This window comes from Bombus vancouverensis, chromosome 17 (assembly GCF_051014615.1).
Source record: "Bombus vancouverensis nearcticus chromosome 17, iyBomVanc1_principal, whole genome shotgun sequence".
Classification (NCBI taxonomy): domain Eukaryota; kingdom Metazoa; phylum Arthropoda; class Insecta; order Hymenoptera; family Apidae; genus Bombus; species Bombus vancouverensis.
Window position 1 is genome coordinate 7,457,897 of NC_134927.1, and position 24,476 is coordinate 7,482,372.

Sequence of the window (24,476 nt, forward strand, 5' to 3'; positions counted from 1 at the left end):
TTTTTTCCTTTTAGGTTTTCGCTATCTGTATTATTCGACGAACAGCACTACAACATACACTACTGCATTACGTTGCCCACTGAAATCGCTTTATTCATTGTTTATTTCGACTATGCGCTAGTTTTAACTTGTTTAAGTGCACTGTTCGCGGAATCCCTTTTACTTCAATCTTGACGTTTTGGTTCTGCAAGATTTCTAGCACTTTGTGTGATCCAGTATATTGATCGAAGAATTTTCCTTTACTAGGTTCTTTTAGTAAATATATCGAATCTCCTATTTTAAAATCTCGAGGGTTGATTCGTCGGTCGTAATATTCTTTTGATCTTAGTTTGGCTTTTATCAAATTTTCTCTTGCCATTTGTTGTACGGTGTTAATTTTATCGAACAGATCTTCGAGATATTCTGCGTATGTTTGTTCCATGTTCTCTTCGATTATTACTTCACCAGTAGGTTCTCTGGCTAGATGTCCAAAAACTAATTCGTGCGGGGAGAATTTCGTTCCTTCGTGTACAGAGGTATTATAGGAAAACATAGCTAATTCTACCCATTCGTCCCAATTTCTGGAATTTTCAATGTATAATTTGAGATATTCAATCAGTACGTGGTGAGATCTTTCGATTGAACCGTTACTTTGTGGATGATATGCCGTCGTGGTATATTGTTTGATGCGGAATCTCTTTGCTACTTTCTTCATTAGTGAGGGTGTAAAGTTCGTTCCTTGATCAGTGAGAATAGCTCTCGGTGACCCGAAACGACAAATAAATCGCTTTACAAAAGCGTCCGCTATCTCGGCTGAAGAGATTCCTCCTATTGGAATCCCGATTGAGTATTTTGTTAATAAATCTTGGATAGTTAATATATATTCATTTTCCCTTTGAGTTTTTGGTAATGGACCTACAATTATCCATACTAATCTTATCGAACGCTTTACCTGGTGTGTCTGTAAGTACCATTGGTTGCTTTGCTTTTATTCTTGTGAGTTTCTTCAATTGACATTCCTTACATGTTCTTAAGTAATCTTGAATTTCCTTTTTCATATTTTCCCAATAGTAGTGTTGTCGTATTCTTTGATAAGTTTTTGTAATTCCTTTGTGTCCTGCTACGCTTGATTCATGTTTTTCCCGTATTACGTTGTTCCGCGCTTCCACAGGTGGGGTAATTACTTCCCCAGAGCAAATGGTGATGGTTAAGATTTTTTCCATAAATATTTCCTCTAATTTTCTGATTGTATATCGCCAGGGTATTTCCTCCAAGTTTCCTTTGCTAATGCTAAACGAAGTTAACTGTTTTTCATTTACTACGTCTAATAGAGATCTTAGCGAGTTTAATAAATTTTCTGGTGTTATTGGAATATTTCTATTTTCCTTTATCGGTAGAAATACGATGTATTTTCCAGAATCGTAATTCAATCTTGCTTTTTCTAACGTTAAATCTTCATAACGAGGCAATTTTCCCGTTTCCTTCATTTCTAAGGCTCCTTTATCTATCGGATTGCCATGTATATCTATAAATATTACCTTATGGTCTTTTACTCTCGCAATTGAGTCTCGGGTTTCTGAAATTCTTAGTTCCGCAATTATCGTAGGTCTCGTGTCCTTTTCTCGTTGTTGAATTAGTTCTGCAATTACAGTGGAGGTCTCCTTTTCGCTTGTTGTATCCGTGTCTTCTTTTTCTCGATTGGCTATTTCTCTATCTGTACTTACATCGATTTCTGCTAATGCTTGGTCTAAATATTTTATGGGGGTTTCTTCTATTGTAAGATGTTTTCAGGTAAAAACCTTTCCTTGATTTTTAGAATCACTGGATTGAGGCAAGACGTGTGGTTTAGCTTCGAATATGGGAGAGTCTTCGGTTGACGTATCCAGTTTGAATCTTTTTGAGACATGCGTATCCTTTTCTCGTTGTTGAGTTAGTTCTGGAATTACGGCGGAGGGCTCTTCTTCGCCTGTTGTGTCCATGCGCCTTTTTCCTTGATCAGTTATTTCTCTATTTGTGTTTACATCGAGCTCGGTTAGTGCTTCGTCAGAATATTTTACGGGCGTTTCTTCCAGTGTAAGATGCTTTCGAGTAGAAACTTTTCCTTGTTTTGTAAGATCAGTGGATTGAGGCAAGACGCGTGGTTTGGCTTCGAATATGGGAGAGTCTTCCGTTGACGTATCTATTTCGAATCTTTTTGAGACAGGATAGCGAATCGGTGAGACTTCCTCTCTCTTTCTAATTGGTAAACAAACTTCCGGAGGGTTCCTAGATAATGTGTCTGCGTTTGCGTTTGCCCTGCCTTCTTTGTATACAATATCAAATTCAAAGTCCGATAACTTTAATTTCCATTTCCAAATTCTCGAAGTAGGATCTTTGATAGAATGCATCCACACTAAAGGTTTATGATCGGTTACGATGGTAAACTTTCTTCCGTAAAGATACGGTCGGAAGTGCATTGCGCTGTAAACAATTGCCAGACACTCCTTTTCTATGGTAGAGTAGTTTTGTTCTGTGGAATTTAATAGTCTTGAGGCATACGCAATCGGCAAATCCTTTCCGATTGGCCCTTGACTCAGTACACCGCTTATTGCATATCCTGATGCGTCTGTAGTAAGGTTAAAGGGTTTAGAAAAGTCTGGGTATTGTAGAATGGGTTTTGTCATTAGCGCTGTTTTTAAATTATTGAATGCGTTTTCTTGATTTTCTGTCCATTTAAAGGGAGTATCTTTCTTTAGTAGTTGTGTCAATGGTTTCGCGACCTTGGAGAAATCGGGTATAAATCTTCTGTAATATCCTGCTAGTCCCAGAAATTGTTTGATATTTTTCACCCTCTTTGGTCGTGGAAATTTTGATACGGCTTCGACCTTCTTTGGGTCGGGTTTCACGCCATCCTCACTAATTATATGTCCTAAATAATTCACCTCGTGTCGTAAAAATTCGCACTTATCAGGTTGTAATCGTAATTTAGCTTTCCTCAGTCTTTCCATTAACTTATTAAATTTAATTTCGTGTTCTTGGAGAGACCTGGAATAAATCACTATGTCATCCAGATAGACGAATAGTTCTATTCCTTGCAGACCAGATAACACTGAGTTCATCAAACGTTGAAATGTTGCTGGGGCATTTTTTAATCCAAAGGGCATTCTTTTGAATTGAAAATGTCCGTAGGGTGTCGAAAATGCAGTTTTGTGGGCATCTTCCTGTGACATACGGATCTGGTGAAAGCCCGATGCCAAGTCAAACGTGGAAAAATATTTTGCACTTTCTAATTGATCCAATATTTCTATAATGTTGGGTAGTGGGAAGGCATCGCCAATCGTTTTATCGTTCAATTTTCTATAATCGATAACTAATCTCCAGCGTTTATTTCCTTGCGAATCGGGTTTTTTGGGCACAATCCATAACGGGGAGTTATATGGAGATATTGATGGTTCAACTACGTCCGTATCTAGTAATTCTTGAATCTGTCGATTTATCTCTTCTCGATGTATTGGTGGATATCGATACTGTTTAGTATTAATTGGTATATTATCCGTTGTAATTATTCTATGTTCCAGAACTTCAGTTGCTTCCAATGTATCTCCTGGAATATGAAACCTATCTTGATTATTACGAATCAACTTTTTAACATTTTCCTTTTCTTCTTCGTTCAAGTGTTCGAGTCGTAGTAACTCATTTATTTTATCGTATCTACTTTCCTCCGATCTTAGAACTGTATTACACGCTGTCCTAGGAAGCGGGGGGGGGGGGGGGATTTTCAAATTCCTTAATTACCATCGTTGGTGTTGTAAATTCGTAATCTCTTGAAGTAGTATTTATTACTCTTATGTAACCTTTTCCTTTATGATTCCTCACAACTGCATTACCAAAATAAATTCCCTTGTTCGGCTCGATTCTTGGAATAAATCCCTCTTTTATCTCTGGATTAGCGATATTAATTGAACACGTTATTGAACTTCGCTTCGGTATAATTATTTTTTCTTTAGTATCGAAGGGAATATAAATATTTCCCCATTTGATATGTTTTTCCTCATAATCTAAACCAGCTTTACAACCTGCAAAAAATTCGGATCCTAGGATTCCGTCTTGATCGATTAGCAATGAATCATCGACTACATGAAAAATAACCGGATGGCCCGCAACCTGTATTACCGTCTGCCCTAGGGAGACCAGGCTCGTTGCCGTAATTCCTCGCACTTCGATTGATTCCTTTTCGTCGATGATGGCTGAATCGGATAAAGCAGGTTTCTTGATAATATTGATTTCCGATCCAGAGTCTAATAATAAACTCGTCTTAGTTTTTAGATCTGGGGAAACTATTCGTGCAGTTGGGGTCGTTGGGGAATCGTTAAATTTTACTGAAATAATTCGGAGAGGTCGCCTTCCGAATCTGAATTCAACTCCTGATGATTTTCCTTCGCCGGTTGCTTGTGCTTCACTCTTTCCCTTTTGTCTTGAGATTCTGGATTCTCTGTCTGTGACCTTGTTTGGTTGTGGGATGACTCCCCCACAATATTTAGTGGTTGTTCGTTCGACCTTATGGTCGGCATTGCGTTCGCTCTGTCTCCCGTTATGGGTGGTGGAGTCGATCTCGCGGGGGTGGCTGCCCTTGTTCTGTTTGTTGCCGTCGGCGCCGGTCGCCGAGTTGCCGCCTGTACTCTTGGGCGATTCGGCGTATCGTTCCTTCGTGGCTCGCCCCATTCTCCCGAAGGACGTGTTTGGTTTCCCGATGGTCTCGAAGCATAGGGTACGATTAATCCGGCATCTACTCGGGCTTTAAATTTGTAACAGTCTTTCACTATATGCCCGGGTTTTTTGCAATAGTTACACGTGATATTTTGTCTTGTAGTATTCGAAAAATTCTGCGATGGAGGTACCGATCTTCGATCTTGGCGGTTGTTCCTGATATTGTTGTTAGTGTTCGAAGGACGTGCGTTCTATCCCTTCTACGAGGGTGTCGGTCGTTGGGGTCGCGTTCTATCGGTTATTTGTCTCAATTCGTGTGTTGCTTTGACGGCTTGACGATACGCATCTTCTAAAGTATGGTGCTCTGTTATTTTTACTCGCACATATACCTCGTTCGGAAGTCCTTTAACGAAAGCTTCTCTCGTTTCCCAATCTATAGTATCTTGGATATCGGGGGATATGATGCCGTAGTCGCCTCTTTCTCCGTCCATTATTGCCAATCTAAGATTTCTAACGCGATCCATATAATCTAATATGTCTTCCCCGGGTCGTTGAAATATCGTTTCCAATTTCCCTTTATATTCGTTAAGAGATTTCTTTGGGCCGAATAGATCCTTTAATTTGTTTCCGAAATCATTTAGACTCATTAATTCTGTGTCTTCGATGGCGAGGAACGCGTGTCCACGGAGCTTATTTACTAACAATTTTACTAATTGAGGTTCTTGATATCTGGGAATCATATTTCGCGCGCGCTCACAAGCTCTTAAAAAGTGGAATACCGATGGTCGATATCCGTCAAACACTGGCACCGATTCGATCGCGTCTTTTAGCTTAATTGGCTAGGTATGTCCACTCGGCTGGATCGTCTCTTGTTGTGTTGTCGGCGGCGATACGGGTGTTTTAGGTTCCTGTTTTGTTTTAAGTTCGAACAAGCCGTTTTGTAGTTCGGCGAGTTTTGCACGCATATCGCGAAAGTTCGCATCCCATGCTTTAAGCTTTTCCGACAATGTCAAAACCATTTCTTCGTCCGATTCCACTACAGCCGCCATTGTTTCTTAAATATATATTTTATTGACAAGCGTGATAACTTTAATCTTCTATAGAGTGTATCGAACCGTTTAAACCAACATTAATCCTCCGTGAAGCGGATCCCATCGCTGCCACCAAAAAATTTAACTCTAATGTTACGTATTGGTTTATTGAAATCGATCAGATTTTAAATTTAAATTTTACTGAATTTTTTTTTTTTTTATGTTTGAGTTTGAATTTAATCGGAGGGGGAATAAATTGAAATGATATTATTGTGTATGTAATACTGATTTAGATTTCTAATTAATAAGGTAGTTGCTGCCACCAGAAATAGTCTAAGGACTATTTCAAAATATATTTTTTTTTATTACTTTTTTTTTACGTTTAATGGGTAGCGTTGACGTTTAATGCAACTGGTAAACGAATTCCACTTTTCGGCTAACCTGCTATGTGCAGGGATACTGGCACGGGAGAGGATTAAAGCTGGATACAATAAATATTTGTCCTTGTTGAACGAATTTTTATTTGAATGTAGAATTGCTTAGTTTATTACCTATACATATATTTTATTAGCTGGATATATATATTTTAGCGTTGCTGGATTGGATAGGAATGTGAGATCTTTCGTTGTTTTATATAAATTTATTTTTACGTTTGACTTCTTCTTCTCCTTTAATTTCGCTATAGTAGTTTGTCATTAGAACCGAAGCTCAATTGATTTGCTACGATAGATTCTGTTGCCACGATTTTCTTGCCTTTTGAGTTTAATAATCGAGGACGATTCTAACGATCCTCTCTGTGTGGGACTCATGTGATTTCGCAAGCCTTGCCCAAAGACGGGCAATATTTTGCCAACAGTGGGAGGAGGAATGCGAAGATCGATGGGTGCTTTCGATAATCGAAAACACCGTTTGCACAAGCCAACACAGCGAACGATCCTTTGGTTAAATTTTCAAAGGGAAATTGTTCTGCTATATCTCTCTTACAATCGCATGCAATGATGGCAAGAATATCGGCTAATAGCAAAGCCGGTATTGCTCTTAATTTTCGATTGACCCCGACAATGTATTTAATAGTCCTTTCTGCGCGGGACTTGTGTGATTTCGCAAGCCTTGCCCAAAGACGGGCAATAATTTGCCAACAATGGGAGGAGGAATGCGAAGATTAGTGGGTGTTTCAGTAGCTGAAAACACCGTTCGCACAAGGCGACACAGCGGACAACCCCTTTGTTTAAAGTTTAAACAATGATTCTGTCTTCAAACCGTTCACGGAAATAAAACGAGATCGATGATAGGAAGTTCTAATTCGATTCTCGAGGGCAACGAAATTACCAGAGAAGAAGGAAATTTTTCAAAATTAATTTTCTTACCTTGAGGAGTAGGTGCTGTCTGGTGCCATTACCTCAGCTGCTCCGGTGGTCGTCGGTGTTTTGTTGGGTTTATTACTTGAACTCGGATATAGTTTATTATCAACTTTTACTTTATTTATCTATTTCGATACGGGCTGAACAATTTACTAATCGAATTAATACCGCAGTTACAATGCGTTTTTTTTCTAAGCGATGAAATGAGGATTTCAAAGATAAAATTTTCTTTTTACTTAGTCGCGGCTCTCTTTTCTTGACCGAAAAACTAAAGACCCCGAAACGCAAAATACCATACAAAATTTCTAAACGTAATGATGAGCGCAATAACGAACGTAGTAACAATGAACACAAAGAGCGAACAAAATAATTATGAACGCTGCTCTATGTTGCTTCGCTTATTTATAATGCCGTCCCCCACGGGGTGGTGGTCCACTGGGGGTATGCTTTCGTGGGAATCGGGATGTTTGGGTTTGGGTTTCTTGGAATCGTACGTGACAAAATGTAAATTCCATATTTCGACTTAGTTTTTATCGGTCCTGTGTTTCTGCTGAGCTAGCGTCTAGGAGGCTTGAAGCATTCCATGCTGATCTAGTCTTTTCCGCGAGAAACTTCCACGTGTTGTACCGTGGGAATTACGTGTGTTTCTTCGGCGCGTGCAAGGGCTGGCGGCTGCAGCATCATTATCATTTCAATGTTTGCTCGGGCAACACGCGCAATTCCGCTGCTCTCCCACAACAAGGACCTCCTCTTTCGAGTTGTTTTGCGTAAGTTTGGATATTTGAATATTATGGTTGTTTTCGTGATTTTGATCCTTTTTCCCTTTTTTTTTTTTGTTATTTCCCTAGGCTTCGGTGATCGACGTTCGAACAATGTTTGCGGAGTCATTTCCATCAGAGGTTCCTATCCAGACTTCTCTGGTACGTATTTAGTCTTGTTTTTAGTCCGCTTGATTCGTCCTGTTTCGTTTTATTTAAACTATACTGTGCTGTTTTCAGCGCAAGCGAAAGAGGGATTCCGAAGAACCCATGGGCGACTCGGGAAACCCATCAAACGCATGCGGCCCTGTGATGAACCACAAGTACCACAGTGGTTGGAGGAACTATTCGACATTGGTGCCGAGGCCGTGGATTTCCCGTCGGAATTGAGCTTTGACGATTTTGTTACTGTCGATGAGAGTTTCTTCGATGCAGAGACCGTCGTATTGGAGTGGGAACCCCCTCTGGTTGAAGTCGTTGATACCGATCGTTGTGTAAAAGTTCGTTTGGCAAATGAAATTCCTGGAGAGGTTTTGGAGGCACATCTTCGTCACCATGCTTCTGGGAGAAAGGGAATTTCCCCTGGTGTGCGTTATTGGTGTATGCGTGAGTTCAGCGAACTTTGTCCTGGAGCTCCTTGCTTCGATTTTGATTTGATGTAGCTGTTTCGATTTCGTTGGTTCGCTGTTTGATGTTCCTTATTATTATTATTTTTTAGATGTATTTTGTTTTATGTTCAATATATATATATATATATATATATATATATATATATATATTTTAAATGTGATAGTGCAAGGTTATCTATTTTATGTTTGTTAAATATATGTGTATTTATTTAATTTTTTATTTATGTATTTTTTTTAATTTTTTACATTTGTAGTTGCGCATAGAATTTATTAAAGAAAAATGTTAACAATGTGTTTTCATGATTTGTTTCTCGCGCCTGACTTCCATTAATCCCTAATATTCCTGTCGCCATGACGCGCGTTAGTTGTTCCGATGCGCACGTGTAAATCTAACATGGCTGCTCATAAATGTCATCAGTAAGGTTATAGTGGCGGGTCTTTAGTTTTGTTTGATATCGAAATAATTTTCCGTCTGTCGCACGTTTTTCCTTATTCTACCGCAATTAGGACATTTATTTATTAATATTGTTTAAAGTGACAATAGTATTGTTCGTGTGAATATACATATATATATATATATATATATGTCGGAGATGAAATGAAAACCGGAGCCTTCCCTATGCAATTTTGAGGAAGCCTTTTAATGCTTTAGCCCAGATCTTATCATAACTGTAATTAAGTAATTGTCATCTGTAATTGTTTGACATTTGTGAAAAGCGAAAGTGGGTTCGAGGTGACAACTGGTCGCTGAACGTAGCCACGGTCACGGGATAAACGTTTTGCCTGACGAAGGTGTGGATCGGTTGTATTGTTCTCCCTAGAAATCACATAGAATTGTACTTTAGAGATGTCGATATAATGGGACACACGTTGTATTAGGAATCAATCTCCAGACAGAAACTGCCTAGCAACGGCGTTTGGATCTTTCTCGATGTTCCCAAGGAGTATATAACAAACTTCTGACAGATATTGCCTAGCAACAACGATTGGAACCTTCTCGATGTTTCCAGCGAGAATATAACAAACAAATGCAGTCGGATTACGAAAAAGATTTTAATCAGAGAGGCATTCGGGTGATCGCCTTGGAAAGTGATACATCGAGTAATTTTTTCCGAGTGATTCAGCAAACGTATTTTTTTGTGTTATAAAATTGTTTAAAGTTTTCCCGTTGACCGTGGATTCGTTTGAACCCCGGATCATTGTTTATAGCCGAGGAGTCGTTGCGCGCCTTAAATCCTAATGTTAACCCGACATATATATATATATTTATGTTGTGTGTCATTTTAATATGGCTAATGTTTTGTAATTCTTCGATAGCGTTATTTATTGTTTTGAGTAGTTTATTTTATAGAGTGTTCGATAATATAAAACATACGCACACACATATATATATATATATATATACGTATTCATATGCATATTTCTTCTGGCAGTGTAGTATTCATACGAAATGAAATGTCAATTATTTATTTTACATTAACTTCATTTAATAAGATAGAACACGCACACGCACACGTATATATGTATATATTTCTCTCAGTGTGATTTTCATTTAGATTCTTTAGCGATGTAATGTTGTGTATTTGAGGTTATGTGTCAATTTCATATATACATATATATACATATATATCTTGTATTGTGACAACATAGTATTGAAGGTTTTGTTTCTAGATTATTGTGTGTTTAATGTGTTTTTACATATTTGTGTTTGATGGTAGAATTTCTGTACGCAATTCCTCAAGTCGTTGCGGTGTTAATTATTTTGAACATTTGGCCTATCGACAGATTGTCACTTAGTCCCAAGTGTTGCGTTGTGTGTTCTATTTCTTTTGTAGATTATTAGTAGTAGTTTAGTTTAGAATATAGATTATTTATATATATTTATATGTAGACATGCATGTTTCATAACGTAGTTCTTATTTTATAACTCTTTACCGGAATGTAGGCTAGTTTTAAGTATGTATCTTAGATTACTAATTTGATTTAATAATGTAGAATGCGCACACATTAATAGTAGTTTAGTTTAGAATATAGATTATATATATATATAGACATGCATGTTTCGTAATATAGTTCTTATTTTATAAATCTTTACCGGAATGTAGGCTAGTTTTAAGTATGTATCTTAGATTACTACTTTGATTTAATAATGTGAAATGTGCACACACATATATATATATATATATATATATATATTTCTGACAATGTAACCTTTATTTCTTTAATAATACAATATTGTATGTTATATGTATTCGTTAGACTATTAGTTTTTGACTTCATATATACTTATATTTCATAAATTGATAATATTGTATTTGTTGCATGGTATTGGAAGTACTGTCTGTAATATTTACTAGTTTATTACATGTCTGGCATATATGTTTATACTTATATGTAACTCTCCAATTTGATTGATTAAAATATATTTATATATACATGTATTCCTGGCGTTTCAATTATTTCCCCTTTTGTAGTTATTCTTATTTCCTGGTTTATTTGTTTGGTTCGTAACTCGTTCAATCCATTGGCTGGTTCTATTTATTTTATTTTATACTGGTTGGATTTATATTATATTGAACCATAGGTTTCCAAATTGCAAGTCGGTTATTGGTAGGTTTATTTAGAGTTGTGTGTATATGTATTTTGTTTATTGGTTGGATCTATTAGTCGCCCTCGTTTTGTTAATCCTTTCTTTAGTGTCGTAGCGCCGTGTGTTCGTTTGTGCATTCAAATCCTTATTCGCGCGTTTTGTATAGAGTGATTTTCTTGTTCTTGCAAGCACACTCCACAGCTCGCAAATCGCGATTATTTCGTCGATTTTGACGAAAACTAACTGTCATTTTGTTAGAATTTAATCTTGGAATTAGGATTAATATTCTGTGGAAGACACAATGTTTATGTTGAAATAATATAATGTGATATTTATTAAACAATTATTTCGAGAGTTATAAATGTGACCTGTGGCGCTTGTAAAGATTTTGAACCCCCACTCTCTATAATGAGTGTGACCTGAGTAGATGGCTGTGTAACGTCACGTGCCACGGAACCTTCTAGCAGCTTCTCGATACAAAGCGCTACGCTGTCAAGGCGCGACACCGACGTGCCCAATGTTCCATCCATATCCTTACGTTTCTTCCGCCGAGTTCTCGGAAGAGCATGCACGCGCCAGCCGCCGCGGTACATCTAACGAACGTACGCTAGTGGGGATGGCGCTGGGCAACGAATGGAAGAATCTGTACGATCAAACACTATCCGCATGCGACTGATATCGTTGTATTCCAACACATTTCCTTCCCGTTGGAGATATTTCGACGTTTAAGCGCTCGTTTCACACCATTTTACACTGCAAATGTAATGCACTCCTGTTTAAGCGTCGAAACAAGCAAAATAGCTCGCAAAACGCGATGATTTCGTCGATTTTGACGAAAACTAGCCGTCATTTCTTTCCCGTTGGAGATATTACGACGTTTAAGCGCTCGTTTCACACCATTTTACACTGCAAATGTAATGCACTACCGTTTAAGTGTCGAAACAAGCAGAATAGCTCGAAAATCGCGATGATTTCGTCGATTTTGACGAAAACTAACTGACATTTCCTTCCCGTTGGAGATATTTCGACGTTTAAGCGCTCTTTTCACTAAATTTTACACGCCAAATGTAATGCTCTCCCGTCTCAGCGTCGAAGCAAGCCCAACAGCTCGCAAATCGCGATGATTTCGTCGATTTTGACGAAAACTAACTGTCATTTCCTTCCCGTTGGAGATATTTCGACGTTTAAGCGCTCTTTTCACTCTATTTTACACGCCCAATATAGTGCACGCCTGTTTCAGCGTCGAAACAAGCCCAACAGCTCACAAATCGCGATGATTTCGTTGATTTTTATGAAAACTAACCGTCATTTGCCTCCCGTTTGAGATATTTCGACCTTTAATCGACGTTAAATCAATCAACGCCGCAACAACTTGGAGAGTTACATACAAGTATAAACATATATGCCAGACATGTAATAACCTAGTAAATATTAGAGACAGTACTTCCAATACTATGCAACAAATACAATATTATCAATTTATGAAATATAGGTATATATGGAATCAAAAACTAATAGTCTAGCGAATACATAAAACATACAATATTGTATTATAAAAGAAATAAAGGTTACATTGTCAGAAATATATATATATGTATATATATATATATACATGTCGGAGATGAAAGAACACCGGAGCCTTTGGAATTTTGGATAATACCGCAACATTGTAACCTAGAGTCTACTATAGCTGTAATTGAACAATTGTAGTTATCCAATCCGATTGTAATTGTTCGAGAGTTGTGATAATGAGCTTGGGCTCGAGGCGACAGTCAGTCGCCGAACGTAGCCGCGGTCACGGGATGAACGCTTTGCCTAGCAAAGGTATGGAGTAATTCTATGGCTCTCCTTAAAGGAAATATTCGTGGCGACACGCGACAGTAAACATTCCAACGGTTTCTGTCCCGTGGCTCGCCACACGCAGACCCTATTCTTCGAGTAAGATGATTGCCAGATGTCGATGCGTCTCCGCAGTACATGTTCGGCTAGCTCGAGGGCCCGTTATAAATCTTAAGATTTAGTCAACTAAAGTCCTTCAAACAGACAAACGGTCTTTGTCCCAACTACGGGAAGATAGGGGAGACATATTTTTCAACGAGCGGCGTCTCCCACTAGCAACTTTCCCTCGAGGGCGGCTAGCACCTTTTTCTAACCACCGATATGGAGATTGACCAATTAGCAGCAACGCTAATTTCCCTTACTTTCTGAACGAAGGCTTTTCTCGACGAATCCGATGATCTCGTGTCCTTAGACACACCCCATTATAGTTTTCCTCTGTGGCATCATCGGGAAGGGAAAGGCATTCTCGTTCGCGATCTCACTGATGAAAGGAGTAACTCTTTACGATCAGTGAATATTACGCGTCCGACTTAGATTTTGTGAGTACGTTCATCTATCATCCCGTCGACCGCGGATTCGTTATTGAACCTAGGATCATTGTCATTAGTTTCTCGAGTACCTAACAATCGCGGTTACTTGTCCGGTTCTATAATAATCGTATTTGCACTAGTCAATGTCTTCTCTATTGCATAACGACAACGTGTAACCCAAACGAAGATTCGTTTCACGCCCCTAACCCTAATTCTAATGTGCGCTCCGACATATAAATATATAAATAATCTATATTCTAAACTAAACTACTACTAATAATCTACAAAAGAAATAGAACACACAACGCAACACTTGGGACTAAGTGACAACCTGTCAATAGGCCAAACGCTCAAAATAATTAACACCGCAACGACTTGAAGAATTACGTACAGAAATTCTACCATCAAACACAAATATGTAAAAACACATTAAACACACAATAATCTAGAAACAAAACCTTCAATACTATGTTGTCACAATACAAGATATATATGTATATATGAAATCAAATAATTGACACATAACCTCATATACACAATATTACATCGCTGCAGAATCTAAATGAAAATCACACTGCCAGAAATATATACATATATACGTGTGCGTGTGCGTGTTCTATCTTATTAAATGAAGTTAATATAAAATAAATGTAATATCGTGATGTAATATGTTTACAAAGAGTGGACAATAGAGATGTTAATCAGACAGAAAAAGACGATTGTTGATTAACTTGAACTATTCACACCAAACGTACAGAAAACAGCGCAATCCACACTCTCTCGGCAACGCCACTCGCAACCTCCGTCTCCGCTCGACTCGCACTCGGCTCCTCGACTCGCACTCTCTGCTTTTCGACTAACACTCTGTTTCTCGACTCGCTCTCTGCTCCTCCGCTAACACTCTGGCCGTTGTCGCATTCTGTTGTCCTTTTCCTAGGCCCACCGCATACGTGTTCCGCAGACGCTCGTGGCCAGGGTCACGTAGGTCTTTTCCACGAAACTATGCACTTGAAAAGACCGATGACACATTGATGGGCCCGACGGCGCCTCGGCTCTCGCGACACTGTTCATAGTTCGTCCGATATTTCCCAGGCCTTTCGTCTACGATACTACATTCGGCCATCCTGCAATAACATCTGCCCTCAGATGTTGCGCTCGCCCTCGCTATCGTCTGATGCGTCATCTTCGGCGTTCAGGACCCAAGGCTTCATGAAATCTGCAGTCGTCGAGGTGTGCGCGGGCGCCTCATGCTCCCCCACTTTCTCCACAGTGTAGCGGTCATTTCGCATGGCTCGCGCGACCCGGTACGGACCTAAAAATCTGCCCCCGAGTTTTAACCCTGCGCCGAACTGCGTTCTCTTTATGGCGACAAGGTCCCCCCTTTGATACTGCTTCGCGCTCTTTCTTCTTTTATTGTAACTTCGACGATTCTCCTCTTGAGTTGCGGCGATCTTCCTCTTCGCGTCCTCATGTAGCTCGCGACGTTGTTCTTCAAACCTCGCGGCCCACTCTTCGTCGATCAGCTTTCTAATCTTCGCCTCTTCCCTGACTTGCATTTCGACCCCAACCAGTAGCTGGAAAGGAGTCTTCCCTGTGCTTCTGTTTACGGTGGAATTTAGGTGTTTCTGAACCTGGTCAACATGCTTATACCAGTCTTCGGGTTTAGGGGCAGTCAGTTTAGTTAGTAATGGTATGAGAGTCCTGTTTATCCTATCTACCTGCCCGTTCCCCCTCGGTGCCCCTGTCGTGATTAATGAATGCTTTATGTTTTCTCCTTCGCAATACTCTCGGAAAGCGTTGGACGTGAACGCTGTTCCCCGATCGGAGATGATTCGCCGCGGATTTCCAAAAATAGCCGCTTGCTTCTTCAGTCGGTCGACAACATCCGCGGTATTAGTAGACCTAGTGGGATAAAGCCACGTGAACTTCGTGAACGCATCCACCACTACAAAGATGTGCACGTATCTCTTCTTTGTAGCTGTCATGGGGCCCACATGGTCAACATGGTAAGTATCTAACGGCGTGTCGCCTTTGTCCAGCGGATTAAGATATCCCTCTTGCCTGCCTAACTTCCGTTCGGCTAGGATACAGTCGAGACAGTTGGATACCACGCGTTCAACCTTCTCGCGCAACCCCTTGAACCAGAAGTCCTTCTTGACCATAGCTTCGGTTTTGGTAACCCCGAAATGCCCACGCTCGTGCGCTTGCCTGACCACTTGCGTCTGCATCGCCTTCGGTACTACTATTAGCACATCGTCCTTACACTCCTTATACAGAATATCGTTTCTTAGCACATACCCGTCGGCCTGACTGCACGTTGCGGCGTCCAAAATCCTACGGACTTCAATGTCCTCGTTCTGTGCCCTTCTCAACCGTGCAATCAGCCCGTCTTCACTCTCCGTTACATACATAGTGCTCGGCAGGGGGTTCCTACTCAGAGCATCTACATGCTGCATACTTTTCCCGGGCCGATGACACACTTGATACTTAAACTCGCCTAGTAACAAGGCCCATCTAGCCACACGCACACACAAGTCTTTCTTTCTCATCGTCATGGCGAACGCTTGACAATCCGTAACAATAGTAAACGGCACACCTAACAGATATACCCTGAACTTTTTCAACGCTTTTACTATCGCTAGCACCTCTAGTTCGTAGCTGGTGTACTTCGCTTCTGTGGGAGTTGTTTTTCCGCTGGCAAAGTAGACCGGATGGAATTTACCGTCGTTCAGATCCAGCTGCATTAATGTTGCTCCGTAACCCTCTGCGGACGCGTCAGTATGCAACTCGGTCTCTGCGCCTATTCTATAGAGTGTTAAAACAGGCCCGCTGGTAAGCGCTGCTTTCAAGGTTTCGAAAGCTTCTGATTTCCGATCCCCGAACTTGAAGTCTATCTCCTTTTTCAACAGATCGGTTAAGGGTTTGGCAATCTTCGCGTAACCTCTAATGAATTTTCGGAAATATCCTGTAAGTCCCAAAAAACTCTGGACTTTTCTAACCGATGTTGGCTTGGGAAAGTTTGTAACGGCCTTAGTTTTATGAGCGGACGGCTTTATGGTGTTTCCCGAGACTATGTGTCCCAAATACTCGATTTCCCTCTGCATAAAACGACATTTTTTCCAATTTATGACTAGCCCATACTGCCCAGTTAATTCTACGACCATTTGCAGGCGTTCCCATGCCTCCTCTAAATTCTTTGCAAGGACAATGATATCGTCCATGTACACGATGACAATACCCTTATCCATCAGTTCTTTGTAGATCTTCGATATGTACTTTTGGAAGACAATAGGGGAAATTTTCAGACCAAACGGCAACTTCAGAAATTCGTATTGCCCCGTGGGCGTAACAAAAGAGGTGTACTTCTGGCTATCCTTGTCTAGACTTACGTGGAAAAACCCATTTTTTAGATCTATTGTTGTAAACAGCTGGGCGCCCTGCAACGCGTCTAAAACGTCTTCAATTAACGGCAACGGGAAATGTGGACACTCAATGAGTTCGTTAAGTTCGCGAAAATCGACGCAAACCCTGATGGAGCCATCTTTCTTTCGGACTACCACTATCGGACTCGCATACTCCGAGTCTGACGGTTTGATGACATCCTCGTTTATCCACGCTTTCATCAGATCATCTACTTCCTTTCTTTCCGACGGCGCCAGTCTTCGCGGTCTTCGCGCTACCGGTTTGTCGCTTTTCAGAACTATTTTCGCGGTTATCCCGACGTCTCTCTTCTTCTCCGGCCTATACCCTTTAATAATATCCCGAATGGCTTCACGGTAATGAGATTCTCGTACATGTGACAAATCGATCTCGTCGGATTGTTCTATCGCGTTTACCCTCAGTACATCCGGCGCGTCCTCGTGACCGTCGGTCTGATCGTCGAGTCGTAAAAATGTCACCTCGCCCCGTTTGACTCGCAACTCTACCTGGTCTAAAAAATCGGTACCTAAGAGTAGACTGTGTCTTGTCATTACCTTATTCGAGACAACATGCAGAGTGACAGTAAAGTCGTACCCGCCGACCGTCATTACCCTTGTAAACTCGCCCCAGGTACTATTGCCAGCGGAACCAAAACCATCAAACTTAAGTTTGCAGTTTCCCAGAGGTGGTGATCCTAACCTCACATACTCATCCGCTCGTATGAACGTAAGGTCACTACCTGTATCCACTAACGAGACAAACCTGCAGCCATCTATCGACACGTCCTTCACGTACTTTTTCCTCTCCGGTCTTGAGATTACGTAAGTCTTTACTTGTCGCGCTGTACAATTCGCCGCCACATGTCCAAACTCGTTGCATTTGAAACACTTCATACCTTTTCCTTTCTCCGGGCACTTAACCCTTAGATGATCCTCACTACCGCAAATGGAGCATCTTCTTTTCTTCATTGCGTCTACAGATTGTCTGGGCTTCCCGTTCTTCTGGGTTTTAGCCGGCTTCACAATCGACTTTGCTCTGCGACTCTTCTGCTCTTCGTACATCACTAACCTCTTCCTCAACCCTTTGATTGACGTAGCGTCGTACAATACAGCCTTATTGTTCTCGTCGTCGATTATTCCATCCACTATGTATTCCACCTTTGCTTCCTCCTCCATGTCCACATGGCTGGCTATCTCGAGCATGCGGTACATGTAAGCCAAACATGCTTCATCACTCTCCTTTTTTGTTTCTTCAAGTTTCTGATGAACTTGCCTACTGTTGACTTTCCTCGAAAATTCTTTCACTAGCCCCCTCTTCAACTCATGCCAAGTCCTGGCATGACACTCGAAGCTCGCAAATATTTTCGCTGATCCCTTCAGCAGCTTCCTTGCGTAGACTGCCTTCTGCCCATCCGACCACATGCACGTATCAGCGACTTCCTCGAACGACTCGAACCATCGTTCGACATTTTCACCTCTGTTGCCACTAAACGACTCTAATGCATCTTCGACGTCTCTAAAACTCAGTGTCGAACCAACACATGTCCTTCGACAACATTCGTCACGGTCCTGATACACCCTTCGCGTATCTCCCTTGTATCCTCTTGCGTTTTTCTTGTCATCTTCATCCTCACTTTCGTCGTCGCTTTCTTCTTCCGACGATATGTCGTTACCATCCATGGCCGCTTGTAGCCGTGCGCGTAATTCTACTTTTCTTCCCGTCGTTTTTAAACCCAAACTAGCGAGGCGCTCCTTCAACTCCTTCGTGTTCATTTTCTCAACATCTTCATCTTCGTTACAATCACGCTCAGCTCTCTGTACATTTTCTAAATCTCGTTGACCGGTTAGCTCTTCACCGCCCGTCGATCCCTTACGATACGATTGTCCAGCCCTACACGCCCGATTCAGCCTTGCAATCAGCACTGACCTCGCACCCGATATAGGGAGGTTCATTCGCGCGAGCTTATTCCTCAGCTCCTCCAGCGTCGAACCCTCTTCACCCGACAATCGTTCGTCCCCGACGTTTGCCATTTTTCACACTACACAAACTTAAACAGTCAACGATATCGTCTTTTACCGCACCGCGTACCGGTAAATTCACAACTAGCTCGAATAGCTCTGTTAAACCGTTTCGTTTTCTGTCTTGTCCAATCCCGGCTGAGCCCCCAAAATATGTAATATCGTGATGTAATATGTTTACAAAGAGTGGACAATAGAGATGTTAATCAGACAGAAAAAGACGATTGTTGATTAACTTGAACTATTCACACCAAACGTACAGAAAACAGCGCAATCCACACTCTCTCGGCAACGCCACTCGCAACCTCCGTCTCCGCTCGACTCGCACTCGGCTCCTCGACTCGCACTCTCTGCTTTTCGACTAACACTCTGTTTCTCGACTCGCGCTCTGCTCCTCCGCTAACACTCTGGCCGTTGTCGCATTCTGTTGTCCTTTTCCTAGGCCCACCGCACACGTGTTCCGCAGACGCTCGTGGCCAGGGTCACGTAGGTCTTTTCCACGAAACTATGCACTTGAAAAGACCGATGACACATTGATGGGCCCGACGGCGCCTCGGCTCTCGCGACACTGTTCATAGTTCGTCCGATATTTCTCAGGCCTTTCGTCCACGATACTACATAAATAATTAACATTTCATTTCGTATGAATACTACACTGCCAGAAGAAATATGATATATATATATATATAATATATAATAAGAACGCTGGAACACCTAGAACTTGGGATAGTCCAGCAACAGTGTACTCCAGGGTCTACTATAGCTGTAATCAAACGATTTCAGTTAGCTAATCCAATTGTAATCGTTCGAGACTGGTGATGGTGAGCCCAACGTAGCCGCGGTCGACGGGACGGGCGCTTTGTCTAGCAAAGGTATAGAGCTATAGTATGACCCCCATTACAAGAAGTACCCATAGAGGTACCGGGCAGTAAAACATTCCAACGGGTCCCTCAGACAATGAATACCCAAGGTTGAGGCACTTGCACGACACGAGTACCGCTAGCCCGAGGACCCGCCACAAAACCTGGGTTACTTCCGGCAATTAAGATTTTCCTAACGGACAGGCAGCTTGGTCCCAAAAGCGACCCATCGGGAGCGGTCTCGACGGACACGAGGGTCTGATTTCCTCAGACAGCCCTCCCCCGCACGTCCTTGGCCGGACGGCATCCTCGGGACGAGCATTCATTCTTCCTGGAGATCTGATCGACGAAGCACGGGGCGCCTTATGATCAGCGAGCAGTGCACGTTTGAGTTCTACTAAGCATATCTATCACCCCGTCGGCCGCGTATTCGTTATCGAACCCGAGACCATCGTCACCAGTGCCGTGAGCATCTAATCGCCGGGTTGATCGCCGGTTCTGTACTCTCCATACTTGTGTTAATAAACGGTGTTCTTGTGATATCGCAACGATGGCTGCCCCTCAGGGCAACTCGCCGAACGCCCACAACCTAATCCTCAACGCCACCCCGACATATATATGTGTGTGTGAGTATGTTTTATATTATCGAACACTCTATAAAATAAACTACTCAAAACAATAAATAACGCTATCGAAGAATTACAAAACATTAGTCATATTAAAATGACACACAATATAAATTATGTAGTATCGTGGACGAAAGGCCTGGGAAATATCGGGCGAACTATGAACAATGTCGCGAGAGCCGAGGCGCCGTCGGGCCCATCAATGTGTCATCGGTCTTTTCAAGTGCATAGTTTCGTGGAAAAGACCTACGTGACCCTGGCCACGAGCGTCTGCAGAACACGTGTGCGGTGGGCCTAGGAAAAGGGCAATAGAATGCGACAACAGTTAGTCGAGAAACAGTGTGCGAGTCGAGAAACAGAGTGCGAGTCGAGAAACAGAGCGCGAGTCAAAAAGCACAGAGTGCGAGTCGAGAAGCCGAGTGCGAGTCGAGCGGAGACGCAGGTTGCGAGTGGCGTTGCCGAGAGAGTGTGGATTGCGCTGTGTTCTGTACGTTTGGTATGAATAGTTCAAGTTAAGCCACAATCGTCTTCTCTGTCTGATTAACATCTCTATTGTCCACTTTTTGTAAACATATTACATCACGATATTACAATTATATATATGTCGGAGATGAAAGAACACCGGAGTCTTTGGAATTTTGGTTAATCCCGCAACATTGTAACCTAGAGTCTACTATAGCTGTAATTAAACAATTGTAGTTATTCAATCCGATTGTAATTGTTCGAGAGTTGTTGATTGTGATAATGAGCTTGGGCTCGAGGCGACAGCCAGTCGCCGAACGTAGCCGCGGTCACGGGATGAACGCTTTGTCTAACAAAGGCATGTGTTACGCCGCGACGCTTACCACAGGCTGTGTTTTCAAGCCGTCGCTCGCGGTCCTGCAGCGTCGCGGACGGATCGTCGCGGCTGCCCGGCAAACAAACATTGTAGTGGCAAAGCGCATAGTTCATTAAGCAGGGCGACCTCCAGAAACGTCGACTCGTGGTCGTTATTTTACCTCGCGTAAAAGAATGTGGCGTGATCCGAACGTAGTGGGGGTCGCCTTCCAGAGAAGACGAAAATAATCGAAGGGCGTGCAGTTCCTTCTGACGAGTCAAACATGACACTTCGACAAATCTGACGAGCAAGCTTCTGTAACATCTTCATCATATTATTGTAAAATATATTGTTCTATGTTAACCTGTTAACACAGTGTTACATTCATTAAACCACCTCTGTCATCCTAAACGAAACAGGGGAACGACTATTTCGCGGCGTCGATTAACATGATCGTAGCGATAATTTACGTCTCTCGCTGACACGTTCTCCTAGCGACCGCGTCTCTCCGCGAACCGTCGTAACAGCATGGAATAATTCTATAGCTCTCCTTGAAAAGGAAATAGTTGTAACACTCGACAGTAAACATTCCAACGGTCTCTGTCCCGTAGCTCGCCACACGCAGACCCTATTCTTCGAGTAAGATGATTGCCAGATGTCGATGCGTCTCCGCAGTGCATGTTCAGCTAGCTCGAGGGCCTGTTATAAATCCTAAGATTTAGTCAACTAAAGTCCTTCAAACAGACAAACAGTCTTTGTCCCAACTACGGGAAAATAGGGGAGACCTATTCTTCAACGAGCGGCGTCTCCCACTAGCAACTTTCCCTCGAGGGCGGGTAGCATCTTTTTCTAACCACCGATATGGAGATTGACCAATTAGCAGCAACGCCAATTTCCCTTACTTTCAGAACGAAGGCTTTTCTCGACGAATCCGATGATCTCGTTTCCTTAGACACATCCCATTATAGTTTTCCTCTGTGGCATCATCGGGACGGGAAAGGCATTCTCGTTCGCGATCTCATTGATGAAAGGAGTAACTCTTTACGACCAGTGAATATTACGCGTCCGACTTAGATTTTGTGAGTACGTTCATCTATCATCCCGTCGACCGCGGATTCGTTATTGAACCTAGGATCATTGTCATTAGTTTCTCGAGTACCTAACTACCGCGGTTACTTGTCCGGTTGTATAATAATCGTATTTGCACTAGTCAATGTCTTCTCTATTGCATAACGACAACGTGTATGTATATATATATATATGTCGGAGAGGACATTAGAATTAGGGTTAGGGGCGTGAAACGAATCTTCGTTTGGGTTACACGTTGTCGTTGTGCAATAGAGAAGACATTGGCTAGTGCAAATACGATTATTATCGAGCCGGACAAGTAACCGTGGTAGTTAGGCACTCGAGAAACTAATGACAATGATCCCAGGTTCAATAACGAATCCGCGATCGACGGGATGATAGATGAACGTACTCACAAAATCTAAGTCGGATGCGTGATATTCACTGGTCGTAAAGAGTTACTCCTTTCATCAGTGAGATCGCGAACGAGAATGCCTTTCCCGTCCCGATGATGCCACAGAGGAAAACTATAATGGGGTGTGTCTAAGGATACGAGATCATCGGATTCGTCGAGAAAAGCCTTCGTTCAGAAAGTAAGGGAAATTGACGTTGCTGCTAATTGGTCAATCTCCATATCGGTGGTTAGAAAAAGATGCTAGCCGCCTTCGAGGGAAAGTTGCTAGTGGGAGACGCCGCTCGTTGAAAAATATGTCTCCCCTATCTTCCCGTAGTTGGGACAAAGACTGTTTGTCTGTTTGAAGGACTTTAGTTAACTAAACCTTAAGATTTATAACGGGCCCTCGGGCTAGCCGAACATGTACTGCGGAGATGCATCGACATCTGGCAATCATCTTACTCGAAGAATAGGGTCTGCGTGTGGCGAGCCACGGAACAGAAATCGTTGGAATGTTTACTGTCGCGTGTCGCCACGAATATTTCCTTTAAGGAGAGCTATAGAATTACTCCATACCTTTGCTAGGCAAATCCCGTGACCGCGGCTACGTTCGGCGACTGACTGTCGCCTCGAGCCCAAGCTCATTATCACAACTCTCGAACAATTACAATCGGATTGAATAACTACAATTGTTCAATTACAGACTCCGGTGTTCTTTCATCTCCGACATATATATATAAAAGGAACCTACGATTATCAAACAACGAACCAACGAAATTGGAGCAGCTACACCAAATCAAAATCGAAGCAAGGAGCTCCAGGACAAAGTTCGCTGAACTCACGCATACACCAATAACGCACAACAGGGGAAATTCCCTTTCTCCCAGAAGCATGGTGACGAAGATGTGCCTCCAAAACCTCTCCAGGAATTTCATTTGCCAAACGAACTTTTACACAACGATCGGTATCAACGACTTCAACCAGAGGGGGTTCCCACTCCAATACGACGGTCTCTGCATCGAAGAAACTCTCATCGACAGTAACAAAATCGTCAAAGCTCAATTCCGACGGGAAATCCACGGCCTCGGCACCAATGTCGAATAGTTCCTCCAACCACTGTGGTACTTGTGGTTCATCACAGGGCCGCATGCGTTTGATGGGTTTCCCGAGTCGCCCATGGGTTCTTCGGAATCCCTCTTTCGCTTGCGCTGAAAACAGCACAGTATAGTTTAAATAAAACGAAACAGGACGAATCAAGCGGACTAAAAACAAGACTAAATACGTACCAGAGAAGTCTGGATAGGAACCTCTGATGGAAATGACTCCGCAAACATTGTTCGAACGTCGATCACCGAAGCCTAGGGAAATAACAAAAAAAAAAAAAGGGAAAAAGGATCAAAATCACGAAAACAACCATAATATTCAAATATCCAAACTTACGCATAACAACTCGAAGGAGGAGGTCCTTGTTGTGGGAGAGCAGCGGAATTGCGCGTGTTGCCCGAGTAAACATCGAAATGATAATGATGCTGCAGCCGCCAGCCCTTGCACGCGCCGAAGAAACACAGGTAATTCCCACGGTACCAACGTGGAAGTTTCTCGAGAAGAGACTAGATCAGCATGGAATGCTTCAAGCCTCCTAGGACCGATGGGAAGTTAGTCGAAATATGTAACTTACATTCTCTCACGTACGATTTCAAGAAACCCAAACTGCAACATCTCGATTCCCACGGAAGCGTACCCCCAGTGGACCACCACCACGTGGGGGATGGCATTATAAATAAGCGTAGCAACATAGAGCAGCGCTCATTCTTATTACGGCTCATTATTATTTACGTACCATATCGTGCTCATTATTACGTTCGTTATT

General features: G+C 42.1%; 1 protein-coding gene across 9 annotated transcripts in view; it reads left to right on the top strand.

The window, feature by feature from the left end:
* Positions 1–8,662, top strand: part of LOC117159284 (uncharacterized) — a 79,514-nt gene extending 70,852 nt beyond the window's left edge. For all 9 annotated transcript variants that reach the window (XM_076626216.1, XM_076626215.1, XM_076626220.1 and 6 more), the window contains 3 exons: positions 15–7,824; positions 7,906–7,977; positions 8,056–8,662. The gene's annotated coding sequence lies outside the window, so the exon portion shown is untranslated. The remainder of the gene's footprint in view (positions 1–14; positions 7,825–7,905; positions 7,978–8,055) is intronic.
* Positions 8,663–24,476: the final 15,814 nt, after the last annotated feature.